At 35.9% G+C, this 24833-nt stretch overlaps 1 protein-coding gene across 1 annotated transcript in view; it reads left to right on the top strand.

Moving 5' to 3' along the window:
• Positions 1-24833, top strand: part of PRKN (parkin RBR E3 ubiquitin protein ligase) — a 1231166-nt gene that overhangs the window by 664341 nt on the left and 541992 nt on the right. The window lies entirely within an intron of this gene.

The following is a 24833-nucleotide window of genomic DNA, read 5'->3' as shown; positions in this document are numbered from 1 at the left end:
AAAAAAAAAAAAGAAAGAAAGAAAGCTGGAGTAGCAATTCTCATATCAGACAAAATACACTTTAAAACAAAGACTATTACAAGAGACAAAGAAGGACATTACATAATGATCAAAGGATCCATCCAAGAAGAAGATGTAACAATTGTAAATATTTATGCACCCAACATAGGAGCACCTCAAAACATAAGGCAAGTGCTAACAGCCATAAAAGGGGAAATGGACACTAACACAATCATAGTGAGGGACTTTAACACCCCACTTTCACCAATGGACAGATCATCCAAAGTGAAAATAAATAAGGAAACACAAGCTTTAAATGATACATTAAACCTAATGGATTTAATTGATATTTATAGGACGTTCCATCCAAAAACAACAGAATACACTTTCTTCTCAAGTGCTCATGGAACATTTTCCAGGAGAGATCATATCTTGTGTCACAAATCAAGCCTTGGTAAATTTAAGAAAATTGAAATCGTATCAAGTATCTTTTCCGACCACAACACTATGAGACTAGATATCAATTACAGGAAAAAAATCTATAAAAAATAAAAACACATGGAGGCTAAACAATATACTACTAAATAACCAAGAGATCACTGAGGAAATCAAAAAATACCTAGAAACAAATGACAGTGAAAACACAACAGCCCAAAGCCTCTGGGGTGCAGCAAAAGCAGTTCTAAGAGGGAAACTTATAGCAATACAATCCTACCTCAAGAAACATCTCAAATAAACAATCTAACCTTACACCCAAAGAAATTAGAGAAAGAAGAACAAAAAAAAACCCAAAGTTTGCATAAGGAAAGAAATCATAAAGATCAGATCAGAAATAAATGGAAAAGAAATGAAGGAAACAATAGCAAAGATGAATAAAACTAAGAGATGATTCTTTGAGAAGATAAACAAAATTGATAAACCACTAGCCAGACTCATCAAGAAAAAATGGGAGAAGACTTAAATCAACAGAATTAGAAATGAAAAAGGAGAAGTAACAACTGACCCTGCAGAAACACAAAGGATCATGAGAGATTACTACAAGCAACTATATGCCAAAAAAATGAAGTACCTGGAAGAAATGGACACATTCTTAGAAAAGCACAACCTTCCGAGACTGAACCAGGAAGAAATAGAAAATATAAAGAGACCAATCACAAGTACTGGAATTGAAACTGTGATTAAAAATCTTCCAACAAACAAAAGCCCAGGACCAGATGGCTTCACAGGCGAACTCTATCAAACATTTAGAGAAGAGCTAACACCTATCCTTCTCAAACTCTTCCAAAATATAGCAGAGAGAGGAACACTCCTAAACTCATTCTACGAGGCCACCATCACCCTGATACCAAAACCAGACAAAGATGTCATAAAAAAAGAAAACTACAGACCAATATCACTGATGAACATAGATGCAAAAATCCTCAACAACATACTAGCAAATAGAATCCTACAGCACATTAAAAGCATCATACATCATGATCCAGTGGGATTTATCCCAGGAATGCAAGGATTCTTCAATATATGCAAATCAATCAATGTGTTACACCATATTAACAAATTGAAGGATAAAAACTATATGATCATCTCAATAGACTCAGAAAAAGCTTCTGACAAAATTCAATACCCATTTATGATAAAAACTCTCTAGAAAGTAGGCATAGAAGGAACTTACCTCAACATAATAAAGGCCATATACGACAAACCCACAGCCAACATCATTCTCAGTGGTAAAAATCTGAAACTATTTCCTCTAAAATCAGGAAGAAGTCAACGATGCCCACTCTCACCAGTATTATTCAATATAGTTTTGGAAGTTTTAGCCACAGCAATCAGAGAAGGAAAATAAATAAAAGGAATCCAAATCAAAACAGAAGAAATAAAGTTGTCACTGTTTGCAGATGACATGATACTATACATAGAGAATCCTAAAGATGCTACCAGAAAACTAGTAGAGCTAATCGATGAATTTGGTAAAGTAGCAGGATACAAAATTAATGCACAGAAATCTCTTGCATTCCTATATACTAATGATGAAAAATCTGAAAGAGAAATTAAGGAAACACTCCCATTTACCACTGCAACAAATAGCATAATATACCTAGGAATAAACCTACCTAAGAAGACCAGAGACCTGTATTCAGAAAACTGTAAGACACTGATGTAAGAAATTAAAGATGATACAAACAGATGGAGAGATATATCTTGTTCTTGGATTGGAAGAATCAAGAATGTGAAAATAACTAAACTACCCAAAGCAATCTACAGATTCAATGCAATCCCTATCAAACTACCAAATGGCATTTTACACAGAACTAGATCAAAAAATTTCACAATTTATATGGAAACACAAAAGATCCTTAATAGCCAAAGCAATCTTGAGAAAGAAGAATGGATCTGGACGAATCAGGCTTCCTAACTTCAGACTATACTACAAAGCTACAGTAATCAAGACAGTATGGTACTGGCACAAAAACAGAAATATAGGTCAGTGAAACAGGATAGAGAGCTCAGAGATAAAACCGCACACATATGGTCACCTTATTTTTGATAAAGGAGGCATGAATATACAATGGAGAAAAGACAGCCTCTTCAATGAGTGGTGCTGGGAAAAGTGGACAGCTACATGTCAAAGAATGAAATTAGAACACTTCTAAACACCATACAGAAAAATAAACTCAAAATGGATTAAAGACCTAAATGTAAGGCCAAACACTATAAATCTCTTAAGGGAAAACATAGGAAGAACACTCTGCTATAAATCACAGCAAGATCCTTTTTGACCCACCTCCTAAAGAAATGGAAATAAAAACAAATATAAACAAATGGGACCTAATGAAACTTAAAAGCTTTTGCACAACAAAGGAAACTATAAACAAGACGAAAAGACAGCCCTCAGAATGGGAGAAAATATTTGCCAACGAAGCGACTGACAGAGGATTAATCTCCAAAATATACAAGCAGCTCATGCAGCTTAATATCAAAAAAAAAACACAACCCAATCTAAAAATGGGCAGAAGATCTAAACAGACATTTCTCCAAAGATATACAGATTGCCAGCAAACACATGAAAGGATGCTCAACATCACTAATCATTAGAGAAATGCAAATCAAAACTACAGTAAGGTATCACCTCACATCAGTCAGAATGTACACTACCAAATGTAAAATAGATAGCTAGTGGGAAGCAGCTCCATCGCACGGGGAGTTCAGCTCATGCTTTGTGACCACCTAGAGGGGTGGGATAGGGAGGGTGGGAGGGAGACGCAAGAGGGAAGGGATATGAGGGTATATGTATACATATAGCTGATTCACTTTGTTATACAGCAGAAACTAGCACATCATTGTAAAGCAATTATACTCCAATAAAGATGTTTAAAAAGAAAAATTACCTGTGACTTTGTATTCCAGGTTCAGCTTTTCTCCTTGTGGAAACTGATATTATTCTTTTCCCTCCCTTTTTGCCTTAATTAATTGAAGAAGAGCAGTGCTGATGTTAGTGGTTTTATTTTCATTTTGCTGAAATTTCTAGAAAGAAGTATGTTACCCTAGCTTGTGAAATGTGATGAGTCCTTGATGGTTTCCTTCTGGGAGTGAGTTGCTTTGAGTTCTATTTTTCCAATTTTTATTTCCAAATTTCCATTTGCCTTCCAGGTCTGAGTCTAGGCGCTGTCTTCTTTATGATCCTTCCTGTAGCGTTTATTTTGTTCCTAAACCCACAGAACTATTTTAAGTGTATCCACATTTTTTGGTTCTCAGAAATAGTTAAGCCTTTCTCTACAGTAGTCATGTTCCTTTATCTTTGCTGATACAATTCCCTTCAAGTACTGTCAGGCTATGTAAATAACATTCCTATTATAAAGCCAATATCTTTATCCCCATGGAAGGCTGTGGTATCTTTTTCTTGTGTGACACATTCTTCAGGTTTATGTTTCTATTCCTAAGTCTCTTTTCTTTTATTTTAAATTGTAAGTATTCCATACAGAATTGTATTTTAAATCCAAAGAAGACTGATTAATGTAACTGAGTTTGCCCACGATAGTCTTAGTTGTTCCAGCTTCTATCTGGGGGTTATTGATCCCAAGACTTTGGTCAAGTTCCTGCTACAAGTTATATTTTATGGTAAATAATTGTATAAAATCAACATTAAATAGTATGCACATTGCAACATTTTCCACTCCTCAGTCATGGCTGTTATACACAGTGAGACCTGAGAAATAAACACCTCTCCAGTTTCTTCTGTTTGACCAAAACCAACAAAAAGCTCAACTAGCCCATCTAGGGCAGCTTCCTGGGACAGAGAGCAGAATGGAGAGGGTGGAAAGGGGATCTGAAGTGACAAATAGCAGATATCCAGCCCAAATAGTTTCCAAGTACATGTTTATGTTTGTCACTATATTGTGATTTTTTTTCTGACACACCTTCTATCTCTTGTTTCTGAACTTCTCCCATCTCTTGAGAATTTACAAGGAGTTTCATGATAAGCTTTGTAGATCTGCTTTCCTACTTCTCTTAAAATTGCCAAAAGAAGCTCAATTTGTTGGTCTTAGACAAGTTAGTTATACCTCATTTCCCTTGGTAATTTTTTCAGTTGAGCTTCATTTTTTATTTTAGTATCTTGCCTAAGTGTGAGGTATCTTATAAATACTCCCCTACGGACATCTGAAAATGTATCCACAGCTATAATTTTCAAACTCAGGTTGTATAGGAAGCCTTTCATTCACCTATATCAGAATGACATATAAATAGAGCATCTGGTTGTTTTGAATGTATATTGATTCTGTTTTTTTAAAGGTATTCAAAATTTAGTGTTTATGGAATAAAGTTATTATAGACGACTCAGGATAGCTACAAATTGAAATTGATTTGGAACCATATTGTTTGCCTTTGGAGATGCTAAGCCATTCTCCTTACTTTTTTCCTCCAAATGTTGTATCATTAAGGTAATAATGTTGTCTTCCAGAATTTGTTGTGATGAGCAGATGGATTACTAATATTTTGTTGATTGATTTCTCACTCAGCTCTGCTATAAACTTAATTGACGATCCTGCCATCAACAGTTTAAATGGTAGCTATTAAGTTTAGACTTGGAGACTGAAAAACTCTTGCCTATTAAATTTGTTTTTTCATTATCTGTTTTCATTTTTAGAAATATATACTCAAAACACCTTCTTTCCCTAGCTGAAGAAACAAGTGTCAATCTATAAAATTATTCTCTGGGATGGGGGCTTTTTTTTTTAATAGCTTTGATTTCTTGCCTAAAATGTGTGTGCTGCTATGTTTGTGAATGGTATTACTATTATTATTATTATTGAAGAATATCTTCTTTAAATTCTTAGCATGAAAGAATGAACCCCATGGCCTTTCTTTAACCTGACATAGTTGTATTTCCATGAGAGGCTTTTTGCTTCCTTTCAACATGACCACTATACTATATTCTCAGGCCAATGGCATTTCTTTAAAGGCACAGCCCTTCATTAAATACAGAGAAATGAATAATAGCAACATTGCTTTTCAGGCACAGTTAAAATTTGTTTTTAAAAAATGCTCATTTTCCACCACCTTTTGGATCTTGGCTGATAAATAGTGTACTTTTCATTCATTCATTCATTCATTCAACTATTCACTGGTTCATTCATTTAGCTTTATATATGTGCCTGGTAGTGCTCTGATTTCTAAAAATACAGTGATAAAAAAAAGGTCACTGGCCTTGTATATTCACAGAGTGGGGTGGGGGGTGAAGGAAGGCAAATCAAAAGGAGTTTAAAAATGTTTATTAATTAAGATAATGTCAGGTAGCGACAAGTGCTATGATAAAGATCAGTATGGGAATCACATCATCAAGAGAGAACAGGGTAGAGGTGAGAAGCTACGTTGGATTGAGTCTCAAAGACCTTCAGTTGACACCTAAATGGTAAGAAAGAAACAGGCATGTGAAGATCAGAAGGTGGAGAGCTCTAGGCAAAGAGACAGCTAATGCAAAGCGTCTTAAGCAGGGAAAAAGAGGGGCGTGTCTGAGGAGCTGAAAGAGGAGGACCAGTGTGATAAGGATGAGGAGTATGGCCAGGATGATGCGTGGAGACCAAGCTGGCCCAGATCATGCAGGGTTGTCTGCCAAGTGGGATATAAAATTAGAGACTAAATAGGGAAAGAATATCATCTGGCTTATGCTGTTGAAAGACTCATCTTGCTGTGGGAAGCATGTGGCAAAGCATCAGTTTCTTGTGTAAGAGTATTTCCCTTTCAATTACATTTTAAAATGCCAATAACTGCCAATGGTTCATTCAGTTTAATCAACAAATATTTATCAATCAACTGCTGGATATTATGGAACAGTGCTAAGTGGGAAACGAAATGGAACAATACAAAACCACACAAATACGTATACAATTTTAATTGTTTAAAAATAAACTTGATGCATTTTGTAGTGATTCAGAGAGAAACACATTTACCTACTTTTGTTCAAACAGGATGGTTATGTTTTCATGTGCCTTCTTATTTTTAATTAAATTAGCAATATCACAGCATCAAATGTCAATAGATAGATATGATTTTATATTATTTTGAATTCATAAATGGCTTTAAAATTCTACAGTTACAAAATCATATTATAGGATTAGACAGATTTAGATAATAGAAATAATATACATTTTTTTCTCTTTACCATCTTCTAACCCTTATGTCTAGCACCAGTTTTTAAAGTTAATTTTTTTCCCCAAAAAAGGTCAGGTTTGATATGTTAGCAAAGACCCTGCAGTTCTGTATCTGAAGTGCTTTAAAGCTAGCTTGGAAAAGTAAACTGAGCCCAAGGAGCTTTTATCATGAATGCAGTCTTTCTTCTCTGTAGCCAGAGGCATTCTTGGCAGGACAATAAGTTCAGCTGTCAACACTCAAGCAAGAAAGCAAGTGGGAGCTAAAGAGTTTCTCTCTCTCTCTCTCTCTCTTTTTTTTTTTTCCTTCCTAGCAATTTAATACTACTGCTGAGAGCAAGAGAGAGAAAGAGCAAGAGAGCTGATTTGTATCTCATTGAACCTAATCTCCCAGAGCCTTTCTCCTGTTTAAGCAAAGTAACAGGTCAACTTAATTTTTAGTGATATGGTAAAATGTCTTACCATATGTTATAACATGCTTCGTGAGTCAACAGTTTTTGCCTTCTTTTTAGAGCTATTTCTTACAAAATTCTTAATTTGTTCAACTTTCCTGGCATTCTATGTTGTCCTTACTCCCTCTCTTATCAGTTAAAAGTTGAATGTAGACCAAACTAAAAGCCCGCAAAGTTAGAGACCTTATCTTGGAAGAAGCACCTGTTTGAAATATTGCCATTTTTCTCTTTCTAATTTAATTGTACTAATATACTTAATATAAAAGTTTAGCTCTATGTTTTGTATTACCTTGTTATTTTCCAGATTAATATCTTGATTTCAAAAGCAATTACTGTAATACTTATTTCATTTAAATAAGTTATTGCCCAAGAAAGTTTTCTTTTTTATCCATAAACACAAATAATATGTCTCTACTAAGAGCAAACTGTGTATTTTTAAGTTTTTTGCAAAATAATCAATAGCAATTTAAATAAAACATTATCTTCAGCCTTTTCCTGAAATTTGCTTACCCTATTGACCTCAGCATAAAAAATATTTTCATGAAACTTATTTTCCATTTACAATCAAACCTGGGTCTGAGAAGGCGCTTATGAAGTGAAGCTGGTTGATACCCAGTTTTCAACAATCATTGCTCATCACAGGGGAAGAGTTTCTGCAGTGTGATGGATGACTTACTGTGTGGATTCCAAGTGCTCCCGTTCAATAGTTCCTTTCCTGAGCTACTTATTTTGCAACAGATGTTTCTAGAAAACTTTTTGTGCTGTCATTACCTCCAGTGAGTTTAAGAAATTTGTTTATTCTATTGCAACTCTAAACATTCATTATCCTCAAGCAAATGATTACACAGTATTTCTCAACTGTCATCCGCTAGCCAGAGAATGTTTATGGCATTCTCTCAGATAAATTCTTAATTTCTTTGTGTTGAGTGTGCTAGACCCCAAGCTTTTCAGGTTTGGACATGAATTGCTTCAGGGTGACAATACCTTGCAGTCTTGTTTATTCATCTCTTTCCAGGCTGACATAAGTCTACTTCCAAAATTTGTGTGGGGAAAACATAAGAAAAGGATGAAGCTGGGGAAAGGTAACCTTGTTACCTATCTATTAACCTAGAATAGTCTGGACTGAATGAAACTATGTAAAGAGTGTTGCTTCTGTTGATTAGCACATTCTGGTCAAGCTAGGCTGTCTTTCACTTCCATCAAGATGGTGAATCAGGGACTAGATTTACCACTTCCTGATTAAAACCAACAAAAATTGGGCAAAATAATATGAAATAATGGTGTTCAAGACATCAGCAACAAAGGACGGTGATTTCTGAGGGACAGAGAAAAATGTGATTTCTATGATTGCCCCAACTCACTGCCTTGAGAGGGTGTTCAGGCTATGGCACAGGGAGGAATAGCCCAGACAAAGCCCAGCAGATTCCTTGAGTTGAAAAGACTGTTCTGAGGATCTGGAAGCTGGAGTTTGTAGGACAAAGTCCAGAGATTAAAAAAAAAAAAAAATCAAAAATAAAAAAAAAAAAAAAAAAAGCTGTATAGAGGAAGAATCCATAGATTATACTAAGAACTATCTGAAATGATTAAAGAAACAGTAACCCAACTCTCACACAGGGCTGGGAACACTGCTTCTCTCTAGCAGCCAGACTGGAAAACTTCATGAGGCACTGTGTAGAATACTCAGAAGGACTTTGCCTCAGTAGTGAGAAATATTTTTTTATAAAGTAAGTGCTTCTTTGGATCCAACTACCAAATCTTAAAAACAAGACCCTAATAGAGCAAACTATTACCAGGTAACTAACTGTATTCCAACACAAACTCCAAGAATATTTCTTAGAATATAAAAGTCCAACATGGCAAGTCAACAATGCCTAGCATTAAATCAGAGATTACAAGTCATGCACAGAAGCAGTAATACATGACAATAATAATGAAAAACACTAACAATTCAAAATTGAACCAGAACTGACCCAGATGTTAGAAGTGGGGCATGGAAACATTAAAATAATCACTATAACTATATTCCATATTTTCAAAGAGTTAAATGGAGACATGGGATATAAAACAGACCAAAATTGAACTCTTAGTGAGGAAAACCATAATGTCTGAAGTGAAAAATACACTGGATGGGATTAGTGGCAGGTTAGACTTTACAGAATAAAAGATTAGTGAATTTAAAGACATAACAATGGAAACTATCCAAACTGAAACTCAGTAAATAATTTTTTTAGAGGAAAAGAGTATCAGTGAAATGTGGGACAATTTCAAGCAGCCTAATATATGTGTAGTGAGTCCCTGAATAAAAGGAGAAGAGGAGAAACAAAAAAAAAACTATTTTAAGACCTAAAGACTGAAAAGCTTTCAATAAACATGAAGAAACTACATTATACACATGATAATCAAAGGGCTTAAAACCAATGATAAGGAAAAAAGCGTTAAAAGTAGACAAAGAAAACAGATACTTTATATACAGAAGAACAAAAATAAGAATGGAAACATACTTCTTATAGGAAAATACCAGGAGAGAAGACAGTTGAGCAGTAGCTTTAAGTACTGAAAGGACAAAATTTATCAACCTAGATTTCTATACCCAGCAAAAGTGAATTTTTAAAATGACAGTGAAAGGGACTTTTTCAGACATAAAAGCTGTGTTTATCTCTAGCAGATAAATATAAATATTAAAGGAAGCCCTTGAGGCAGAAGGAAAGTTACGTTGGGTGGAAACATAGGAATAAAGTGCGCCGGGATATTAACTACATGATTAAATATATAATATTTTGCATTTCTTAAACATTTTTAAATAATCAACTCTTTAAATAAAATACAAGAATGTATTACAGGGCTTATAATACATGTATAAAAATGTATGACAATAGCACAAAGCTGCGTGTAGAAAAAAAGGAAGAATACTCTTGAAAGTTCTTACACTCTGTGAAAAGTGGCATAACATCACTCTAAAATAGACTTTGATGAGTTAAAAATGAATACTATAAAAATATATGTATTTGCATATAAATAGTTATATATAATATATATAAATAATAGTATAATAATAGTACATAAGAATATAGTGTACTATAATCCTTAAGCAATGCCTAAACTATTAATAACAAAGAGCTATACCTGATAAGCCAATAAAGAACATAAAATAGAGACACAAAAATAACTAATACAAAAAAAGGCATAAAAACAGGAAAAAAGAACAACGAATAGATGGGAAAAATAGAAAGCAAAAAGTTAAGATGATAGACTTAAGTCAAACCATATAAATAATCACATGAAATGTGACCCACAGGATCCAGCACGTTGCCTGACCCAGGGAAGATGCAAAGTGAATGTCAGTGCGTGAACAGACTTGTGATGAAATGCTCACCCACACAGAGATGAGGATTTGCTGCTGTGTGCTTTTGCGTTGGGTTAATGTTCACTGCAAGTCACCTTATATTTTTCAGGAGTTGTGGAGCTGGTACATGGCCAGGACAGTCATTCTTCTTGACATCACTGACTATCACTTTTCTTGATATCACTGGCTAGTACATTTCCGTGTACAGATGGGCACAAGTGGCATCAGCACCCTGAAATCAATTTCAGACGCATCCCCTTTGGGTTACTTGTCAATTTTACAGCCATGCAGACATATTTCTTCTGTAGGCAGTTGCTGATAATTTTTCTTTTATTGTTACTTCTGAGTCATGATAGCTCACTATGGCAATGATCCTTAAAGGGCTGAGGAGGGCCGTATAGCAAAATCTTTGTGATAGGTGTCAGCTGTGTATAACTTTGTGTTGGAGGTGCTGGAAATCTCTCTTCATTTGCCCTCCCTTAGTCTATTGAGCATCTACATATATTTCCAGCAAACACTTTTGTAGGCTAAGAGCACAAAATAAAATAGAATGGTTTTTATTATCAGAGGAACAAAGAATGATTATGGTAGTGTAGAAAAAATTACCACACATACTCAATTCACTCTACTCTTTCTTGGAAACATAAACTAACACCATAAATCACTTATTTCCACAATATGATTTCCCTGAAGATCCCACTTATATTGAGGCATTTTAGGGGGAGGAAATATACTACAAATTGACCCTTTGACACATTTACACTGCAAATATTTATAAAATGATTGGATTTCTCATTCACTGTCTTTTATTCTCTTGAAACTCTACTAGAGTCCAGAAAATTCATCTAAACTTTCTCTCATTTAATGCATGAGTAAATGTTGCTGTTGTTTTTTAAGTACTGAAATCTCAGCATAGTGGGCAAACTATAGCTAATGAAACCTGGTACCAGAGTAGAAAGCTGTAACCAGCATAACTGGTGCCAAGCCCTGGCAACACATTCACTGCTTGCTTGAGATTACCCTGATATAGTTTGATTTATCTTTGTCAGACAAACAAACATATAAATTTGGCAAAACACACAAATGTTTATTTATATTCAAACATATATGGAATTTCATACATACAGCTAGTATTTCATTCTCAGTTTTATAAAAAGGGTTATTATATATTTAGCAAACATGAGTTCATGTCAATTATGATTTACACATAAATGAAGAATCTCCTAGCAGACATTCTAGCACAAATGAAGACTACTGACAGTACATCTAATATGTGGGCAAAAGGAGTTGAAGCTGATAAAAGGCTAAAAATAGTCAACTTATAATTTTTATATCCATAGATTATCCAAAAGTGTTATTGCTATTACTTCCCCACTAAATCTAAACTGGTAAAACTCATACTTTCCAAAAGCCTCAAAAAGAAAAGACAAAATGAAATAATATATTAAAAGTGCTTTATAATTACCATACAAATGTAGTTTTTTATATTTTATTTCATAATATGTGTTTTCTGTATCTCCACATTATTGTCTCATATAAAACATTTTTTATTTTTTATGAAAGCAGCTCTCTTGCTTTCATAGGGTTATGAAGGTCATCAAAACTCATCATTGCCTGGCGCCCATGTTTGAAGACACAGATCTGGCCAACTCTGAGCTGGCACTTGGCCATTTTTGCACAGATGGGCTTATTTATAACCAGCCAGGTAATGATGTAGTCACTGAGCACCAGGTGTTTGTGATGAAAAAAAAAATGTTTGCAGCCAAAACATATTGACAGAACTGTCCATCTTGAGGTTACTTACGTATATATTTTGGTTTGTGAATGGTGTCTCTGTCAGCAGTATAAGCCTAAGTAATTGCAAGATTTCTGAGAAGAATCTAGATTCACACGAGTGGGGTAAGGAAGAAGAGCCCCCAGCAGCAACAAAACAGTAGGTGCCTGACGTCACTCAATGTGTTCTGAATAGACTGATTGACCCAACTGATTTGAAAAGTATAATGGAAATAACACCCACCAGTCTTCTACTACAATGCCTTGAGATATGCCAACTAGCTGGCTGATACTGAATGGTATATTATAGTGGTAAATTATAGATGGTTAGGTCGAATGGCTTAGATAAAGCCTCTAGCAGTTCAGAAAAGTTAGCAACAGAACCCAGATGCCCGGTTTTTATACCTCCTCTTCTAAGTAGAAGATTGTAAGCATATACCCCCTGAGTAACATAAAATTAATGTTTTCCTAGGCTTGTACTGTAGTATAGAAATATTTTTTTTGCAGAAGTCACTATAATTAATGAGTACATAGATCTCTGTATATAGGGAGAAGAACTTCATCTAATTTAATGCACCAACAGAGAGAATGGGATATGTCTATGAAATAGAATGCTGTGTTAGACGTGTTGGTCACCTAGATCTCAGTTTACTAGGTATTTCATTGTATGCACTTGGTGTCGTTCATGAACTTAAACTGAAGCCCACACTTTTATATATACAGAAGTAGACTAGGTTGTAAAGATTTATGGGTCATTTCAGTTGTGAGCTACTTGCTGATCTGAGTACAATATCAGGGGCACATTGCGTGTTTGGGTTGTTTTCATTGTGACTTCCTTTTGAAGTATGATGATTTAGGTGCTTTCTCCATGTTCATTATAAACAACCTTTTTCCCAGAAAATTTTATAACCTAACCATAAACATCTCCTCTAGGCTGATGCCTGATATATGAAATCCCAAGCAAAAGACATTCTGGTTGGCGGTTGTTTTATATACTTATATAATTTGCCCTTCACACATACTGTCTAATGCTGAATAGTATCGTTAACTGTGTAAACATAAAAGTACGTAAGTAGTAATATATATTAATGTAAATTTCTTAAATTCATAACAAATTGAAAGACTTACTCTCTAAGAATCTGCTATCCTTCATATAATTAACCAAATATTACTTACACCAAGTACATATAAATTTGATTATTAAGAGGAGCTATAAATCAGAGAAAAGTAGTTAAGGACAAATAAAATTCAGTAAGTTTGGAGCACTGTTAGAAATTATAATATTATTTTTGATCAATCAACCACATTTTGGCTTATCAGCCGAAAAGATAACAAATGTGGTCTAAAGTAAAGTACACACCAGTGGCTTGATAAAGCGCATGGGAACCTTTAGTTTGAGTCATATACTAAAGATCAGGTAACCAGATTGGGGTTGGTGTTTCCCATACACTCAGGGAAGTCTTTTACTGAATATCCCAGCTGAGCAGGAGACCTCTAGCTCCGAAGGGAGGGTTAGGAAGTGTTCTTTTGTGTGTATTCTCTACCTAGGCCCTGTGTGCATTATTTCTAACCTGATCATATCACCTGCCTGCTTAAAATCATTCACAGGCTGCCCATTCCCTTCGGGCTGAAGCCTGAGGGCGCAACATCCTTTCTGATCTAAACCTCTGGCTCCCCAGCCAGCTTGGTCTTCTGCCGTGTTCCCCCTGATTTACTACCCTTCAACAATCTCCAAAATTCATCCTCTGGTCTAGTGCCCATCAGTTTGTCTTTGCTTTGTTGCTGTTATCAACGTCACTTATCTTTATTTTGAGTACTTTATTTTCAAAGAATGCATACCCTTTGTAACAATTTAAACAACAAGAAACATGTAAAGAAAATAAATTGTTTTCTCTGTTCTCCCAGTTTCATTCCCCCAAGATGATTAATGTGAACTTTTTTTTCCTGTGTATTCTTTTATACATTCTTCTGTGCTCATTTTAAAAAGCAGGCATATTTGTATGGGTGTTTTAATTCTCTTTCTTGAAATGGTAATGATACTATATTTATTTCACCATAACTTGTTTCACATAATAGCAGTTCCTATAAAACTTTTAAGATCAATACATGTATATAGATCAAACATTCATTTTAATAGTTTCATAATATTCCATAACATAAATATTGAGCAAATCTGATCTTGATGGGTTCTTTTTTCTGTCCAACACACTATACTGAAGTAAAATACCAATGACTAAATTTTTATACATCAGTACTATTATTTTTGTGAATCAGAATAACTGGATAAAATATGTACAGTTAAAATTTTCATCCAAACTTCTATGATAATTTTCCAGAGAAGTTGAGGCATTTCCCACCCTCTCACACAGTGTTCTCATTTAACACACACTCACTAGCATTGAATGCTTGTGCTAGTGAGTGTGTGTTAAAGTCAAGTGTGAAAATGGCATGTCCTTGTTGTTCTTAATTATCATTTTTCTGACCACCAGTAAAGGTAAGCATCTTTTCATGTTATTACTCTTTTTGAATTTTCTCTTCCTGGATTTGCCATCTCATATTCTATTTGGTATTGAATTGGACTGTTGGCTATTTTCTAATGTAATTGGCAGAAGTATTTTTTAAGAGTAGGTATATTAACCCTTTGTCTAGTATGTGTTGTATAAACATTTTAGTCTTTTTGCATTGCAGAAAGTTTTGAAATTCAGAGCATTTTCTTTATACAAGGAGACTTCATTTATATTTTTCCAAAGAAGCTCTCCCCACTGCTCACATTGCAATTTATATGAATTAACCAACAGTTTTTTCCATTTAATATTTATTAAACTTTTTGTTGTTTGTTTTCATATTTAGATATTTAATCCATCTGGAATTCTTTTCTTTAATAATGGCTGACCATTTACTCACTCCAACTATTAGCTATTCAGTTATACCCACACCATTTGTCAAATAACCCATCTTTGTCCCACTGAATGGAAAGGCCAACTTTGTCATATAAGTTGCATATATATTTACAGATATTTCTAGGTTCTCTATTCTGTTCCATTGGCCTATTTATGTATTTCTACACAAATACTATGTTTCTTTGGCTATTATATTATATTATTATATTATATAGCTTAATAAGTTGTAACACCTCCTAGGTGTTACCCTCACCCTCATTATACAAAAATGTAAATTCTCACACCTTTATTTTTCATACGATTTTTAAAAAATCTTTGTGAAACTAACACACCATTGTAAAGCAATTATACTTCAATAAAGATGTTTAAAAAAAATGACCAAAAAAAATAAAAATCTTTGTGCCAATCTTCTTCTCTTCCACCAAAATAATTCCACCTAGGATTCCAATGTGACTTGAACCAAAAGTATATATAAATTCTAGCACTGTTTTTTCATCGATAATAACCTTTACATTCAGGACTCTGCCTCTTCATTTACTCAAGTCTTTATTTTAAATACTTGTAATAAATCCTTTGCCTTTCTTGTTGAATAAATGTACCATTATTTTATGGCTTTTGTCGCTATTAGGAAAGGGATTTTTTTCTATTTTCTTTTCTAACTGAATTTTGCTAATACAGGGAAAATCAATTAATTTTTACTATATACTTTGTATTTATCCATGTAACAAAATTTTCTCATTAACTTTTGTAACTTTTAATAGAGTCTCGAGTTTTTTAGGTATGTTATCATGTCATCTAGAATAAAGATAAATTTGTCATTTTTTTTTAACATTGATGATGTGTGTTCTGTTTTCTTTTCTTCTTCAACCATGGATAATACTAGTACTAGTGAGCATTTTCATTTAGTTGAAATGATTTCCTGTTGACAGATGACTTTATTAAATTTATGGTAGCTGAATATTATTTTTTGTGTTAGTGTAGCTGAACTTTCTTCTTATTTTATACAGGACTTTTAGGAATGGCTTCTGATTTTGATCAAGTGATTTGGGTTTTCCATTGACCTAATCACATATATCTCCTTTAAGTTTAGATGGTATGAATTAAATTGACAAATTTGTTAAGGTTGTTGCATCCTTGTACTTCGAAATACATCATTCCTACCTTAGTTTCTTATTGCAGTCCTCACTGTCTGGAAATATATCACATATTTATTTGTTTGTTTATGGTCTTTTCCTCATCCTAGAATGTTTATACTATGACTGTTTTGTTTATCATTGTTTCTTTGGCATCTAGAATAATATCCGGCACAGAGATGATGCTCAGTAAATATTTGCTAAATAAATAAACAAATGTTCAAGGCATATTCATATTTTACTACAATGCTAGTATTAATTTGTCAGAAATATATTTTGAATTTTTGCATCATTCATGAGTAAATCAATATATTGTATTACTTTTCTGGTAGCTTTATTGGCCTTTCAAATTAATGTACACTAGTTTCTTCATGTGAATTAGGATGTTGTTTTATCTTATTCTATGGTTTGGATTTGTTTGGGTAGCTTACAAATGTCAATGCTTTACCTCGCAGAAGATCTTTTGTGTTATTTCTTTAATTCTTCTCTTTGTTTATGATTTGCATATTGATGTACTCATTTTCACATTCATGGCTCTGACCTTTTCACTCATGGTTTCCATTTTATTAATAGTTTTACTCTGCCTTCACTCTTGGAGCAATATACATTTCTTTCGTTTGTTTTTAATTGAAATTTTAAATTCTTAAATTATGTTCTCAAATTACACCTAAACCTGATTAAAACACTTTATTGTGTCCCAGTTATATTTCCTTAAGAATTTTCTTTAGATTAAAAAAAAAAATTCTTCCCAATGGTATAACTGACCTCAGGGCTACCAGACGTCATCAGGAGTCTCTCCTGCACGGATGTGGAGGGGCGTCTGCTGCCTGGTCCCCACTGGCAGTGGCCTAGAACTGCCCTGGAGACTTTCCCCTCACACACAGACCATGCACAGATGCCTTCTCTGAGATTTAAGTAGGCTTAATGATAAGCCTACTTAAGAGATAAAGAGGGTCACACTGATATTTCTCCACAATCCCTTATTTTGTTTGTTTGCATGTTTATTTTTACATGTCTCCTTCCTCCTAGGCTATGCAGTCTCAGGGATATTCTTCATCTTTGCTCCTCCAACATAACATGCATTTCTCAAAACAATTGGGATAAATGTATAAACATTAACATGTGTTATTTTAATGGTACTCTCATGACTTAAAAGGTTTGATTTTTTCCTTATCGTTTTACTTACTACGAAAGATAGATAGTATAAATTTATTTGACTTTTAAATTGACCAGTCAATGAGAAATATACATGTTTATAAAACATACATGCCTACACACATCTATACATATTCCATGAGGAGAATGGCTGATTGGGTTTTCACTTCTTGCATTTGTAATTTGTTATGCTGACATAGAGAAAATACTGTGTCATACCTGATATAGAGAAACTAGAAGCTTTCCTGCTAAGATAATGTATAAGGTAAGGAATTCCCTCTCACTACTGCTTTTCAGCATCATACTGGAAGAGTTTGCTAACACAACAAGGAAAGAAAAGTAAATAAAGGTTTACAGATTGGGAAGGAAGAAATAAAATTGTCTTTGTACAAAGATGACATGATCATCTATGCAGAAAATTCAAAAGAATCAGAAAAAAATAAACCAAATACTCCTGGAACTAATAAGTGATTATAGCAGGTTGTGGGACAAAAGGTTAATAAAAGTCCATCACTTTCCTATATAACAACAATGAACAAGTGGAATGTGATATTAAAAGCACAATACCACTTACGTTTGCATCTCAAAACAAATATTCACGTATAAATCTACCAAAATGTATATAAAGCCTGTATGAGGAAAACTATAAAACCCTGATGACTGAAATCAAAGAAGTTAGGAGTAAATGGGAAGATATTCCATGTTTGTGGCTAGGAAGACTCAATATTGTCAGGATGTTAAGTTCTTCCCAACTTGATCTATACTTGCAAGGTAATTCCAATCAAAATCCCAGCAGGTATTTTACAGACATCAACAAACTGATTCTAAAGTTTAGATGAAGAAGAAGAAGACCCGGAATAACCAATGCAATATTGAAAGAGAAGGACAAAGTTGGAGAACAGACACTACCTGACTTCAAGATTTATGATGAAGCCGCAGCAATCGGGACAGTGTCGTATTGTGAAAGAATGGACAAACAGACGAGTGGAACAGCATAGAGAACCATCACATAAGCCCCATAAGTATAATCAATTGATCTTTGACAAAAGAGCAAAGGACAATACACTGGAGCAAAGATAGTCTTTTCAACAAATAATGCTGGAAAAACTGGATATCTACATGCAAAAAATGGACCTAGGCACAGACCTTACACCCTTCACAAAAATTAACTCAAAATGCATCATAGACCTACAGGTAAAGCACAAAACCATAGACCTCTTAGAAGATAACATAGGAGAAAACCTAGATGAACTTGGGCATAGCACAATGTTTTAGATACAACATCAAAGGCACAATCCATGAAAGAAATAATTGATAAGCCAGACCTCATTAAAATTCAAAACTTTTTCTCTACCAAACTTTTGCTCTACAATGTCAAGGTTATGAGAAGATAAGCCATAGACTGAGAGAAAATAATTGCAAATTCCAAAATACACCAAAATTCCTTAAAACTCAACAAAAAGAAAACAACCTAATTTTAAAATACACCAAAGACTTTAACAGACACGTCACCAAAGGAGACATACAGATGGCAAATAAGCATCTAAAAATATGCTCCACATCATATGTCATCAGGGAAACACAAATGAAAGCAACAATGAGATACCACTACACACCTATTAGAATGATCAAAATCTCAAATATTGACAACACCAAATGCTGGAGAGGGTGTGGGGCAACAGGAACTGTCATTCACTGCTGGTGGAAAAAGAAAATGGTATAGCCACTTTGAAAGATAGTTTGGAGGTTTCTCACAAAACTCTTACCATATGATCCAGCAATCACATTCTTTGGTATTTACCTAAGGGAGTTGGAAAATTTATGTCCACACAAAAATCTGCACATGGATGTTTATAGCAGCTTTATTCAAAACTACCAAAACATGGAAGGAACCGAGATGTCCTTCAGTAGGTGAATGGATAAACTGGTCCATCCAGACGATGGAATATTACTCAGTGCTAAAAGGAAACGAGCTATCAAGCCATGAAAAGACCTGGAAGAACCTTATGTGCATATAACTAAGTGAAAGAAGCCAATCTGAGAAGCCTACATACTGTATGATTCCAAAGATATGACATTCTGGAAAAGGCAAAACTATGGAGAATAAAAAAAGAATCGGTAGCTGTCAGGGCTTGGGAGATGGAAGAGGGATGAATTGTTGGAGCACAGAGGATTTTTAGGGTAGTGAAAATCTGTAAAATACTGTAATGATGGATACATGTCATTACACTTTTGTCCAAACCTGTAGAATGTTCAACACAGAGAGTGAACCGTAATATGAACTGTGGACTTTGTGTGGTTATGTCGTGTCAATATAGGTTCATCACTGTGAAAAATGTACTACTCTCTTGGGGGACGTTGATAATAGGGGGGCTGTGCATGTAGGGGGTTGGGAGTATAGGAGAAATCCCTGTACCTTCCCTTCAGTTTTGCTGTTAACCTAAAACTCTTCTAAAAACTTGTCTTAATAAAAAGTAAAAAAAAATCACTCCGTAATATTTATTTCCAAATTCTATTCATCTTGGTTTTCCTGTATGTATACAGTTCATAGGTAAATTTACGAATTGTACTTTATTTTTTTCCTTTTATAATGAGGAAATAAAATAAATGCAGAGAATGCAGGAAACTATTAAAGTATATAAAGGACTTGCCTTTGCCCAGTTTTGTCTTGAGTGGAGCGTTTATGGTTGCTTGTGCTGCCTGCAATAAAGAAAACAGGAATAAAAAGAAGCTTTAAATCCTGCTTGCCAAGGGAAACAAGGGCTTTCGAGGGGAAAAAAAAAGTTTAGATTCCAAGTCTAAAGTCATTTAAAATGTTTTAAAGCTAGGCTTTTTTTGTTTGTTTGTTCCATATCTCTCTTTGCTTGTAGCCAAAAGCAAGTTATGTTATCATTCTGTGAATTATTGCTACACAAAACTATGTTTCTCTTGCACTTTCCGTGTCTAGACTGGACACTTTGAAGTTACAGTGGCTGCGTTTCTCAGCCTCTGGCTACAAGAGAAAAGTGACAGCGTCATTCTGCCACCACTGGATCCAGGGACTGGGGGCAATTTTCCTAACAAGCAGCACAGTAGATTCAACAGCAGGAACCACAGCAGCAGTAAAAGCTCAGAGGAAGGCACAGGCCGGCAAAGATAGAGGAACGAACACAATTCCCAGGAATACAGAAGGCTGTGATTCAGAGTTTCCTGTCCATCACTTTCCCCAGAGCATGCCCCCGGGCCCAGGAGACTTCTTCTTCACCTTTCTTTCTTGCTCTTCAAATACGCTTGGAGAGCTCATTCTTTTGACCACTTGGACACCTACAGTGCACCAGGCCCTGTGCCAGGCACCAGCATGAAATGCCCTCAGTTCATTTGCCCTGTGATGAGTCCACTAGACAAGCAGGTGCTCTCAGCCCCACAGGTAAGGGCTCCGAAGGCACTAAACACAGAGCAGGGTAGAAACAGAAGATGACGTGGAAATAGCTCTCACCCAGCCCTGGGAAATCAGGAAGGCTTCAGGAGCTGGTGACAAGTAAGCTGAGGCATGAAGGACACTTGGGAGTTTGAAATGAGTGGGAGAAGGAAGACAGTCCAGGTAGTAGGAAATCTTGTGCAAGGAACCAGAACGAGAGAGAGTGCAGCCCTCTGGGTGACAAGAAAAGGTCCTTCTGGCAGGACTGGGACAGCAATGTGGAGGGAAAGCTGGTGAGACAGGTGAGTGCCGGAAAGGCTTCAGAAGCCTTGCTCAGGCCCCTGTGTTTAATATGGAGGATAAAGAACCAGGAAAATATGATTAACTAGTTCCTTTACATTATTTACCATTGTTGATTGGAATAAGTTTTTTGCACATTTAGAAGCAAACATGAAATAACTGCCAACTTCTAGAGATTGCCTAGAAAATGGTAGGAACACAGTTCATCTAGGGATGGTGAGTCATTGTAAACTTTCAAAAGTATGACCCGTCTCCTCAGTGTCTTGCGGATTATTATCAGATACTTGTTTATGTATCCTCTCTGGAAGGTTGACTCAAGTAATCAAAATTACAAAGGGAACGTTCTGTTAAGAACAAAATATTTTAACATCTCATTTTATTTATCAGAGAACAAAAGCGGGAAAGCTTTGCTTAAACATGAAACTAGCAGATGCTGTGAAGCCATTATGTTCCTTCAAGCCAACACATTATGAGAGCTTATGAAACCTTTAGCTTCTAAAGGAAATAAAGCACAATTAGAATAGTGAATATTGTCTTTTGTTGTCTGGCTGGGCTGCAAAATTGAAAGAAGAGATATGCTCGACTTCTGCACTGAGCAGATGACATCACATAAGTAGCTGCTGTTGGGCTGTGGTGAGAGGGAAGCTAACATTATTAGACATTATTGGAATGCTGATGGCAAACCAGGGCAAGTCATGCTGGAGCAACTAGCTAGTCAACTGAACGTCAGACCGTGGTAAATAAGACTAACAGCTGTAGTGTGTGTAAATAATTAACCAGATTCTCCTGAAATGGCTAGTAATTCCCGAGAATAAGTTAGATGTCAGGAAAAGCTGTGCTCTCTGGCCATTAGGTGCCTCTCAGCTCACAATACGCTATGGAACAAATACAACTCTGAAAGCTGTCCTTAAGTTCCAGAGAGACTGGAGTCAAGGGCCTTTAAGGAATGTTAAGAGCAAGATGATTACGCCCAAGCTGACACATAGTAACAACCATAGGCAAAGCATTTGCTCTCAAAATTCTGCAGTGATGTAATATCTAGGGCACAACCACTGGGGTGAAAGCTTTCTCCAAGATAATAAAGGAAAAAGAAAATCCCTGTTTTCCAGTCTGAAAGATAATGTGGAAATTTGTCTTGGAAGTTTACATGCACTGCTAAGTAAAAATCAAACACCTGTTTCGAAAACGTGATCGTTCAAAATTGGCGACAAGGAAATAGTCGTGGTTCCTATTCTTGGCTGTCACACCTTTCTATTGTTGAAGAATGACAGTGAAGAGTCACATAAGCAGCACATTTCAGGTTCTCAAAGCACTAGCATGAGTTTGGTGGGGTGTGACCAATGTTTGTGTGCACAGAGAATTACAGATTTCCCATCATTCCCCTGCCCAGGCGTCCCAGGCTCCGGCGAGTCTGATTCCCCCAGCACAAGTTCTCACGCACCTTTGCTCCCGAGCTCTCTTCTCTACCATCTCCACCTGGCAAACTCTGACCGTTTAAAACCCACTTGAACTATCCCTTCAAAGCCAAGCCTTCCCGTTCTCCCATAAGCTGCGCATTGTCCTCTCGCCCCTGCCCAGATGAGCGTTCAGGTGTCTGGAAGGTATTCACCATGTTTTAATTTTGTTTAAATATTTGTTGATGTGTCTCGTTATCCTTCAGGCTTATGGACTCTTGCAGGGATTTGTTTACCTTTGTATCCTCAGCTTTTAGTTGAGGGCTGAGCAAGGAGAAGATATCACACTTGTTTCTGAATGAGTAAACACTGGAGGGAAAAATCCCCAGAAGCATGGTTATTTCTTGAGGTGGATGTAAATAAACGAATCAACTGGGCCACAGGCATAGCTAAATCCAGGACACGAATGTGGTCATGGGCTCTGCCTCTCCATCTCTTGTCCCTGTTCCCTTCTGAGCACTGGCTTCATTCTTGGACAGGTTCTCACGCTGTGGCTGCAAGTGGAGGGATGTTGTGTTCTGACTGAGAAGCCAGAGATGCCAGTTCACCCTGGGCTGAGAAGGAGAAGGGGAGGAACAGGGTCTGAGGGTGTCTGAGCAGCTGCCTGAGCTGAGAATGAGGATTGTTTTTTCCCGCCTGAACAGAGACATTTATGTAAACTCATGCACTTTATAAGCGTCAGTAATGACCCCAAACCTTCTAGTATACTCTTCAGGAATCATTTGATATGTCTCCTTTAACAATTCCCCCTTTTATTTGTAAATTACAAGTAGTCAATTATGTCTGAGTAGTATTACCTTTGAATAAGCCCTCGTCAAGGCACACTGAAGAACTTACAATCCAGGTGTAGAGGGGAAGATAATCATTGTATTTGTGGCTTTTGTTTTGAAGTTAGACTTCTTGAAGGTATGTGGCATTAAAAGTTTTCAAATTGTTTATGTCTGGCATAAAGGCAAATGTAGGAAGTGCACATGGATTTATTTATGTACGTATTTCAAGTAGACTAAAATTATTCATTTGGACTGAACTAAAGGTACCATTGTAGTGATTCACATAAAAGACTCTAGAACTTCAAGGATCATCCTGCTGGATTAGTACGAATTTAAGACAATTTTATGTTGCAGAATCGTAACCACTTATCTACTACCTGGGGGCCAGAAGTGTTTTAAATTTAGAAATTTTTAGATATTAGAAATATTCTGCAGTTCATACTTTTTTTTTTTTCTTTTTGCGGTACGCGGGCCTCTCACGGCTGTGGCCTCTCCCATTGCGGAGCACAGGCTCCGTACGCACAGGCTCAGCGGCCATGGCTCACGGGCCCAGCCGCTCCGCGGCATGTGGGATCTTCCCAGACCGGGCCTGACGTCCCCTGCATCGTCAGGCGGACTCTCAACCACCGCGCCACCAGGGAAGCCCTGCAGTTCATACATTTTAACTGAAATATCTCCAGGAATGTCTACACCCTGTCATTCTTTTTAAAAATAGTAATTTTTCAGTGAAAAGCATGAATAGTCACACTAGGCTGGATAAATATAGACCAGAAATAATGTCATGCCAGTTCATGTCAGGTTATGCCATAAATGAATTTTCATGCCAAGTTTAGAAACAAAAAATTTTGTGTTTTCAGAGCCTTTGGGACTTTTTTTTTTTTTAACATCTTTCTTGGAGTATAATTGCTTCACACTGGAGTGTTAGTTTCTGCTTTATGACAAGTGAATCAGTTATACATATACGTATCTCCCATATCTCTTCCCTCTTGCGTCTCCCTCCCTCCCACCCTCCCTATCCCACCCCTCTAGGTGGTCACAAAGCACCGAGCTGATCTCCCTGTGCTATGCGGCTGCTTCCAACTAGCTATCTTTTTTACGTTTGGTAGTGTATATATGTCCATGCCACTCTCTCACTTTGTCTCAGCTTACCCTTCCCCCTCCCCATATCCTCAAGTCCATTCTCTAGTAGGTCTGTGTCTTTATTCCCTTTTATTTTTGCTTTTATTTCCATTTCTCTAGGAAGTGGGTCAAAAAGGATCTTGCTGTGATTTATGTCATAGAGTGTCCTTCCTATGTTTTCCTCTAGGAGTTTGATGGTGTCTGGCCTTACATTTAGGTCTTTAATCCACTTTGAGTTTATTTTTGTAAATAAACTCAACAATTTCAGATTTTTCATCATTAGTGTATAGCAACGCAAGAGATTTCTGTGCATTAATTTTGTATCCTGCTACTTTACCAAATTCATTGATTAGCTCTAGTAGTTTTCTGGTAGCATCTTTAGGATTCTCT

This window comes from Neophocaena asiaeorientalis, unplaced genomic scaffold (genome assembly GCF_003031525.2).
Source record: "Neophocaena asiaeorientalis asiaeorientalis breed wild unplaced genomic scaffold, Neophocaena_asiaeorientalis_V1.1 scaffold123, whole genome shotgun sequence".
NCBI classification, from domain to species: domain Eukaryota; kingdom Metazoa; phylum Chordata; class Mammalia; order Artiodactyla; family Phocoenidae; genus Neophocaena; species Neophocaena asiaeorientalis.
The sequence above is the reverse complement of the archived record's forward strand: the minus strand, read 5'-3'. Positions and strand labels throughout refer to the sequence as shown.